Source organism: Triticum dicoccoides, unplaced genomic scaffold, assembly GCF_002162155.2.
Source record: "Triticum dicoccoides isolate Atlit2015 ecotype Zavitan unplaced genomic scaffold, WEW_v2.0 scaffold13535, whole genome shotgun sequence".
Taxonomy (NCBI): Eukaryota; Viridiplantae; Streptophyta; class Magnoliopsida; order Poales; family Poaceae; genus Triticum; species Triticum dicoccoides.
Window position 1 is genome coordinate 1 of NW_021195715.1, and position 9,388 is coordinate 9,388.

At 42.4% G+C, this 9,388-nt stretch overlaps 1 long non-coding RNA gene across 1 annotated transcript; it reads left to right on the forward strand.

The window, feature by feature from the left end:
• Positions 1-5,988: 5,988 nt before the first annotated feature.
• LOC119343639 lies at positions 5,989-7,979 on the forward strand. The gene is made up of 3 exons (XR_005166197.1): positions 5,989-6,030; positions 6,741-6,882; positions 7,875-7,979. It is a non-coding gene; the product is annotated as an uncharacterized LOC119343639 (long non-coding RNA).
• The last annotated feature ends 1,409 nt before the right edge of the window (positions 7,980-9,388 follow it).

Genomic DNA, 9,388 nt, shown 5'->3' on the forward strand with positions numbered 1-9,388 from the left:
AATGAAAATGTTTTTCTAGGATTCACCGTGTGGGATGTACATACCTACGGAAATGATTTTCTCGGATTACCGTATGGGATGTACGTACCTACAGAAATGATTTTCTCGGATTACCGTGTGGGGTGTACATACCTACGGAAATGATTTTCTTAGATTACCGTGTGGGATGTACATACCTATGGAAATGATTGGGTTTCGATGCCTCGCCCGATCGCACACGGCCGCAGCCTGGGTCCCAGGAGGGCCTATCCCCGACGATTTCTGGGTCGTGTGGGAAGGACACCCTATGACACACACTCACTTGGCGACTGTTCCAAATGCCGTCACGGAAAGGGGTTAAAACCGTTTGTTTAGGACCGACGTGCACCACTGATATCGCCATGTTCACTATGCTTGATATGATAATTCATATGCCTTTGTCATGCATTTGTGACCCATGCTTTTCATTTCACATGATCCATGATTCTAATACTTGTATGTGTATTTGCAATCTTGGTGGATATATTGCTTATTATTGCCATGTTCCATTTGTGACCCATTCCTATGATGATACAATGATCTTGTATTGTAATCGTGCTTGTGATATGTCATGTGCATTGCCTATGCCTATTATTTGCTCACATGACATGATTACCATGATTTCCTCTAGTATGTTGCATCTTCTCACTACTAGCTTGCACGACTTGATTACTATGATTGCTTGCTTTGTCGCATCACGGATGATTCATACTTGCTCATTTCGTGCGGTTGATAGCCATTATTGCCATGCTTTGCACATGATTGCTATTGCTTAATGTCATGTATCTCCATATGTTGTGATGCAGAGCATCCTAGGGTCGTCCCATGGACCTACCATCATCTCGCAAAGTGCCAAGAGGACCGATGACACGAGAACGAGCTAGAGCTCGAAATCGAGGTGACATCTCTTCTTAGTGATATTCCATATGACACACTTGAGACATGGCTACTACCTAAAGCCGGATTGCTATATGTGCTTAGGTACCAAGAAGACCCTCTCGAGAATGCTCACGGTGATGGAAAAGTCCCCAAGTACAAGGATGAAGAGGAATGACGAAATGCATCGAACACAACTCCCAGGACCCAGACATCTGGCCCCAATACCGGACATCCGGCGCCAACCCCGGACATTCAGCCCCTAGAGCGTGCCACCCAGTCGAAGGCCAGCAGCCAAAAGCTTCAGGTCCCGGACATCTGGCCCAGGCCCCGGGCATCCGACCCAGCCCCGGAAATCTGGCACTCCATCACAAAACCTCACCGAAGTCGGCCTCCTAGGCCCCGTATGTTCGGCCCCCATAGCCCGGACATCTGGCACCCCCTAGAAGGCCTGGACAACCAGTCCGACTCCCGGACATCCGGCCTCTTCTGTCTGCGCACAGTAAAGGGCCGAAGCCCATGTACCCCATCACCCCCTAGACTATAAATACTCCTCCTTCACCATTTTAGCGTTACCATTGTGATAGCTCATTTTGGAGATTAGAGCATTTCTCATCGACTTGTACCCCTACTCCATTGGAGATCGAGGCCTCCTAGGAGAAGATCCCCCAAGTGGATTCAAGACCCCGTCAAGGGAAGACCCCCAAGTGGATTCAAGCCCCCATCTCCTCACGGATTGGGAAGAACTAACGGCCGTTTGCATCGTACTTTTTTGTGTTTGGATCGCGTGTCTCGTTGTGTACTCGGATCTAGCAGATGCGTGTGGCACCCCGGTTCAGAGAAACCGGAATGCCCCGTATTCCAGCCCAGAGATCGAGGAGAAGTCTTCTGGAATACGACAGTACTTAGCATAGAACAAATCAGCTCTTTATTACAATCTATATGGGTACAAGGGAATTACATCGGCACGGCGACACTATGTCTGCCATGGTTACTCCATGCAAGCAGCAGAACAACACGAACACTACTAGAAATATGTCAACTTGTGACCTTCTCTTATTGACTGTGGATGAATTGGTCATAAATTACGACTATTTTGAACAAATTGGTCGTAAGCTGTTTGGGAGGGTTCAAACCCTAAACCATAACCACCATTTTTGTTAGAAAGGTCTTAATTACCTTAGACGAGATGGTCATAAAGAAGATATAAGTGGTCGGTGGCCTTATTTCTAGCTAATTACGACTAATTTAGATGGTCATGATGTTGTAGACATGAATGCATTGATATGACTGGACGCCACCTCATCAATTTTGCGTACATGTCATGTCCATGTGTCAATTTTTACCTATGTGTCACGTTCATGTGCTTACGTGTCTGGATAACAGCAAGTTTGAACCATACAACTGACCAATGGGACCCGCCTTAGTGACTAGGGTGACAATCAAGGTGGGGCCTGCCCTTCTTAACAAGTGGGAGCCGCCTTGGTTGACCATGAGGACCCGTCCTTCTGACTAGTGGGACCAGCCCTGCTGACGGTAGGGATCCACAACCACACCTCTATCCGTTTGTGCCTGCTGCCAACCGAAACCTCTACGTCCCCACGTACAGACCAAACCACTGCGCCACCAACCTCCTTGTGAAAGGATCCCAATCCAACTCTTGTTAACCACTAATTTCCGTTGCTGGGCTGGGCCTCGCTACGACGTGACCTCCTTCTCTCCACCTCTCTTCTAAATATATTTTTCGTAATGCCGAGTGGGCCGACAGCCCATAGTCTATATGTGCATGCATATCAGTGGGAAATAGAGGCTTTGCTCAACCAATTTTTTTTTTAAATTGTCCTGATTTCAAAATGCGGTAAAATTTTGCTTCATCACAATTTGAAAAATGTTCTAATATTTTTGAGAAATGGAGTGGCATCAAAAAATGTTGAACTTGTACTTGAACATGATAATCAATATGTGGAAAAATGTTAAATGTACAAAGAAATGTTTTTTGCAATGTATTAAAAATGACAATGAAATATTTGAATTATGTTAAATGTGTAAAGAAAAAATGTTAAATGTGTATAGAAAAAAAATGTTGACCATGTATTAAAAAATGACGATAATAGAGAAAAAAAATTCTCATGTATACGAAAAAAGTATACAAAAAATATATAATGTGTATGAAAAAAGTTACTCATCTTATTCAAAAATGTTAATCCAAGAATTTGGAAAATATGTTAAACAATATTTTGATTAAATGTTGACCTGTTTTCGAAAAAAATATTAAACTTACATTTTAAAATTTTAAATATCTCTACACATGATAGCTCGTTTCTGAGAACACTTTTTAAAAATAATATCGTATTACAAGTTTATTATTGCTCCTGGTAACTTGGCCACATATAAAGACACAATGCGAAGGTTTTCCAATTTTTTGATTTTTTTGAATTTTTCATGCCCGTTTCAAAATGCGGTCAAAAGGGCGGGCATGACCATTCCTAGCTAGTGGTTGAATCTTAGAAATTTTTTGGTGTTTCTCTGATTAAATAGATACTTTTGTACCTAAAATGATTTTTGTGAAAAATAAAAAGCAAACTATGAGGCAGTCGCAGTTCAAATTTGACCCGCTTCTAGCTGAATCGGCGGAAAATTGTCTTTTTCACTAGAGGTGGATCAAAACTTTTGACACCAACCATTTTTTCAATTGTGCATAAAATATGGCCTAGTATTTTAGAAAATTGATTTGGTACAATTTTGCAACATTTATTTGTTAGGTTCTTCACAAAAAAGCTTATTTTGGGTGCTCGAAAAATGGAAAATGTTTTTTTCGTCCAAAGCAAATGAAAAATTCCTTAGGCAACATTGTTTGTCATTCCAATATGCATCCTTCTGCACAATATGGGATCATTTGAAGAAATTATGCCATGAATATGGCCATAAGATTGATCATTTGACTTGAAAGCATTGATCTTCACACATGATAACTCGTTTCTGAGAACACATTTTAAAAATAATTATCGTATTACAAGTTTATAATTTTTCCTGGTAACTTGGCCACATGTAATGACATAATGCGAACGTTTTCCCAATTTTTGATATTTTTTGAATTTTTCATGCCCATTTCGAAATATGGTCAAAAGGACGGGCATGACCGTTCATAGCTTGTGGTTGAATCTTGGAAAACTTTTGGTGTTTCTCTGATGAAATAGCTACTTATTACCTAGAAATGACTTTTGGGAAAAATAAAGAGCAAACTATGAGGCAGCTATAGTTCAAATTTGACCCGCTTCCACCTGAACTGGCGAAAAATTATCTTTTTCACGAGAGGTGGATCAAAAACTTTTGACACCCAACCATTTGATTATTTATACATTAAATATGGCTTAATATTTTAGAAAATTGATTTGGTCCAAATTGGCAACAAACATTTTGTCGGTCCTTCACAAAAATAACTCATTTTGGGCACCCGAAAAATGAAAAACGAAATTTTGTGCAAATAAAATGAAAACTCCCTCTGAAAACATTGTTTGTCATTTCAATATGCACCCCTATGTACAATAAGAGATCATTTTTTTGAATTTTTTCATGCGAAAATGTAGAAAAAAAGGAAAACTCAATTGCATGTGCTCTATTCTCATTGGTGGAATCAATTGTCACACAGATCAACGACATGGCGCCCATCCATCCATCCATCTATCCATCTCTCCATCTCACATCCATCCATCCATCTATCAACATAAAAGAAGGAAAAAAAGAAAATGAAAAAAGGAAACCCCCATCCGCAGCCCAACTATCCAAACCCTAACTCAGATCCCATCTACCCCTCCTCCCATCGCACTCCTCCTCCCTCGTCCTCATGTCCTTGCCACCGCCACCGACGGCTCCCGACCCAAACTCAGATCCCGTCGACTACCATGACGCATTGTCACCATCGCACCCTCCACCACCGACGTCCCCGTCTCGCATCGTCCCCGCCAACTCGCAGACGCCCCGCATCGAGCCCAACAAAACCTCACGCGCCCCCACACCTTCTTCGCCGACTCGACCATGACAGTGGTGGCGACCGTGAGCTAGGCTGGCATGGTGACCCCACGCCGCACCGTCGCCGCCGCCTGATCCGCGACAGCCAGCTCCGCCGCAAGGAGCCTGGAGGACCATCCTTCCAGGTGAGAGATGGACTCTCCCTCGTCCCCGCCCCATCCAAATCCGCGCGCCATGCTCTCTGAATTCTGCCCCTCGCGCTCGCGATTCTGCTCGCCCCCTCATCCTAGTGGCGAATGCTTGAAAGGAATTCCCGGAGCGCCCCTCGACGGGCGAGCTTGTGCGCGTACGGGCAGGCCTTGCCAGGAATTGAGATATTCTGGCTCCCCACGTCGCCGTGGTTCCGCTCCGAATTCTGTAGCAGAGTCCCGTGCGTGTGTAGGAGCACTAGAATTCCCTTTCCGTGTAGCGGCTCATTGTGGTTTCGTTATGGCCGGAGATGGTAATACTAGCACTACTAAGTTATACTCCCTCCGTTCTAAATTACTTGTCTTGGATTTGTCTAGATACGGATGTATGTAGACTCATTTTAGTGCTAGATACATCCGTATCTAGACAAATCTAAGACAACTAATTCGGAACGGAGGGAGTAGCATTTTAATAGAGCGTACGGACATGGGCCGGCCATTTGAGATTTGGTTGGGAAATCAACCTTCTATGCTAGGCCATGCTACAGACCGACAGTGATGTTGCTGGTTCTCTGTATGTCGCGTGTGTGTGCTTCAAACTGATTCTTTGGGTTAGATGGACAGTTTGTTGTATATGAAACAGACTGGTTGGTTCGTTCTACTGCGCCATGAAATAATTTGCCAGTGATGTGGGGGTATTGTGTCAAAGCTCACTTTTGATGAAAACTACATATTGCAAGGGAGATGTGCTACATATTTAAGTGCTATGGAATCTCTCACCTACGCCTGGACCCATTAAAAGAAGCACATGTGAAAGCTTAGTTCACCTATACTTTTAGTTCAGTAATAAATTATTGTGTATGGTATGTTGATACAGTCTTGAATTCTACATGGAGAGAGGCAGGCGTTCAGTAAAGGCATGGCGCATGATGAAGCTGTGGCTGCCCAGAAGACTAGGAAATCAGGTTCAGCCCCTAAGGTAAGAAACACTGATTTACATGTATCCGATGACTACTATGATATTGCAGACCGACAGTGATGTTGTTGGTTCTTTGTATGCCGTGTGCGTGTGCTTCAAACTGCTTATTTGGGTTGAACTGATCGACCATGAGCTCTACAAATAGGACATAGTATAAATGGCATTGCTCTGTCAACTTATATCAGCACTCTACAGAACTTGGGCAGTTAAATATTATTCTAAGATGCACCTCTATAATGTGTGTGTGCTTGATGCCCACGTACTAAGCAAGGTTGGTGGTTGTTTTGCGACTGAATCGTGTTTCAGTTTGATAGTACTATCCTTTCTCTTGTCAAATTCGTCCCTAACTAGTATAGTTAGTACTATTGCAGGAGGTTGATTGATTGAGGGAAAACTCTTGCCTCTGCTTAACATATCTAAAATCTAGTCAAATTCCTCAACAACATATTTGTTTTTACAACAACAATGCATTAAAAAATCCGACCTATCTATATACACACTTTGTGGAAGAAATATGATATATATATATATATATATATATAACTGTTGCTTCTATAGTATAGTTAGTACTGATGCCCATGATCGACCAGGTCCCAGCTCTGTTTCTTCTTCTTTTGCTTCCTGTATGTATGTATGTGTCTGACGACTAAGGTGGTTTCTTCAGAATTGATCGAGTGTAACAAAGTTGTTCTGAATATTTCTTGAAACAGGGCGAGGCCAGAGATGTCCGTGCGGTGATGTCATCGCTGCGGTGGTGCTTCGGGGGCTTCCAGACCCTCTCCTGGATTTGGTGATGGTCACACCACAGCCGTGGTGTAGCTGAGCCTCTACTACAGCTACAACCTCCCTCTGGTGAGCTCCTCCCCGTTCCTTCTTCTCTGATGTAGCTCCTGCATGGCCTTCGCCATGATTGGGGTTGGATGTGGGGCTCTACTAGTTGCTGCTAGATGTTGTAACCAAGCATCAACTCCTACTGGAGCTCTCTGGTGATAAATTCATGCGGTTCTAGGGTCTGTCAATAGCTGCCCATGTGTACTTGCTTTATATATGTGCTCGTGTGATCATGGTGGTGTTGATGCTTATCTTGCGTCTCTCTGGTGGTGGTGGTGTTGACAACAGTTACACACCTAGCTTGTAACTAATATCCTAACTGCTAATTTACCTCAAGTTTATCCGAACATGGTTGAAATGAGCGCTACAAATTTTGATGTCTAAAATCAATTTTTATCTTAGGTCCTTAATTAATTATTTTCATTACATCACAACTAGCTGAGAATATAGACTTGAATATTTTATGTATGCCCTGATGCATGTACACATACGATTGAGTAAATTCCGAGCTGAAGTGGAACAACCTGGAGTTAGATAGGTTCAGTTTTATTTTGTTCTATTTCTAGTTTAAGCATAAGAAAGTTCTAGTAACTGTCTATGCATGTGGCTCATGAGTCAGAATATCTAATCTAATTAGGGACTGCAGACCTGCTGTGTCATGTGCAAACTTGCTTGCATTCAGTTCAGACATTTCTGAATTATTTGATGTTTTCTTTCACATAATGATTGTGGTAGTCAAATTAGATGCCTCCTCTGCTGCAATTCACTCGTCTCCTGGTCATGGTTTGTCTTGAATTTTGGTAGTGTAACAAACACATTAGTAAATTCTAGTTTTTGGGTGCTAATTGTAGTTACTTTATATGACGCAAAAGTTATCTTGCAGCCATCTAATATGCAATTCCAATAATATTTCATATCCTGTTTTTAGTTGTATATGTCATTCATGCATGAATTCCTTTTCTTATGTACCGGCTCCCTAATCATGTTTTTTGTTTTTTGGGTTGCTATCTTAGGAGAGAACCTAGTGTCCTATATGGGGAAGCAAAGCAGCAGCTCACAACTCCGACCTACAACTCCCGATGAAGGCACAACGACGCACCATGCTGCTCCTTTGGAAGGTCAGCTCCTGGACCGTAAATCTCTCTCAATTTGTGCTGATACCAACTCTTTGTATTGTTGATGCATTGATGCTGAACAATATGCTCTTAATCTGTTGCTATATTCTCACCAAATGCATGGGTTGGTACTTATCATTTGCCCTTTAACAAATATATCTCAGTTTGGCTGTTACGGGAATGTTAAATGCTGGCCTTCATTCGTCAAAAGTTGGTGTACAAGAGCTCCAGCAGAAGAATCCCGAAGAAAACCAGCACCCAACTATGTGTTTAGCTCCCTGGAGCTGGCCATGTTAATATTAGGTGTATTTTATAGTTGAATACCTGATTCGTACTGCCATGACTATAAAGTACTTCGTTTGGCTGTCGTTTGAAATTGTATGTGTTATTGGCTCTGTTTGAATTAAGTTATTGGTTATTGCACAAATAGCGAACTAACGTGCGGCGCCTAAACAACACCCTTAGGTCCCATTTCACTAGTGAGTCCTTTAAAATGGGAAACAAACAAAAGAAAACCGACAAGTGGGACCTAATTGGATGATTTGACCAGTGGGACCTGGTCTAAAATGGAATGTAAAAAGGCCAAGGCCCAAACAAGAAATGGAAGCAAAAAGGCCAAAGGCCTAGAAAATGAAAGGCCGAACTGATGGGCTAGGCCCATGTAGCTAGCGAAAATTAACAAGAAAAATAAATATTAAATGGGCTGAATTAATGGATCAGCCCATGTAAAACACCGAATTGGACCGGGTTGATTCTTATCAACATCAGCTTGCCATGCTTGATCCTACATGGGCCGCCAGTGACGAAAAATTTGGTCGTGGAACCAACGACCTTTTACATATCACAAAGAATGTCGTTAATTTCCATTAACGAATGTCAGCTTCTGACCATCTGTTTTTGGTAACAAAAAGGTCGCAAATGAAAAACAACGACCTTTCAGCGACCAATAGTGATGGTCGCAAGTTGACATATTTCTTGTAGTGGAAGCAACGGAATAACTCTAGCAGCGGAACAATGACGACGGAGATGAACTCCACTCTGAAGGGACTCTGACTGGAACGCTTATCCTAGCTCGCAAACAAGGGATCAACGACAAACAAGCAATCAAATCCGACATGACCCGCAAACTGGCATGACACGCCAAGTCAGTACATTGAATGTACTTGCAAGCTCATAGCAACCAAAGCAATCAAGACAAACAACAACATGGCAATTACTGGTTAAGAAGGATTAACATGGTACTAGTAGTTCAATCATAGCATGAACAAGATGAACATGATACAGCTAGAACAATACAATCATGGCATGAAGATAGGAACATGCATAAGCTTACCATCACGGACATCACATGATCATCTCAGGATCCAATCAAGCTTGGTATTACAATACCGTAGTAATCATTACATGACCAC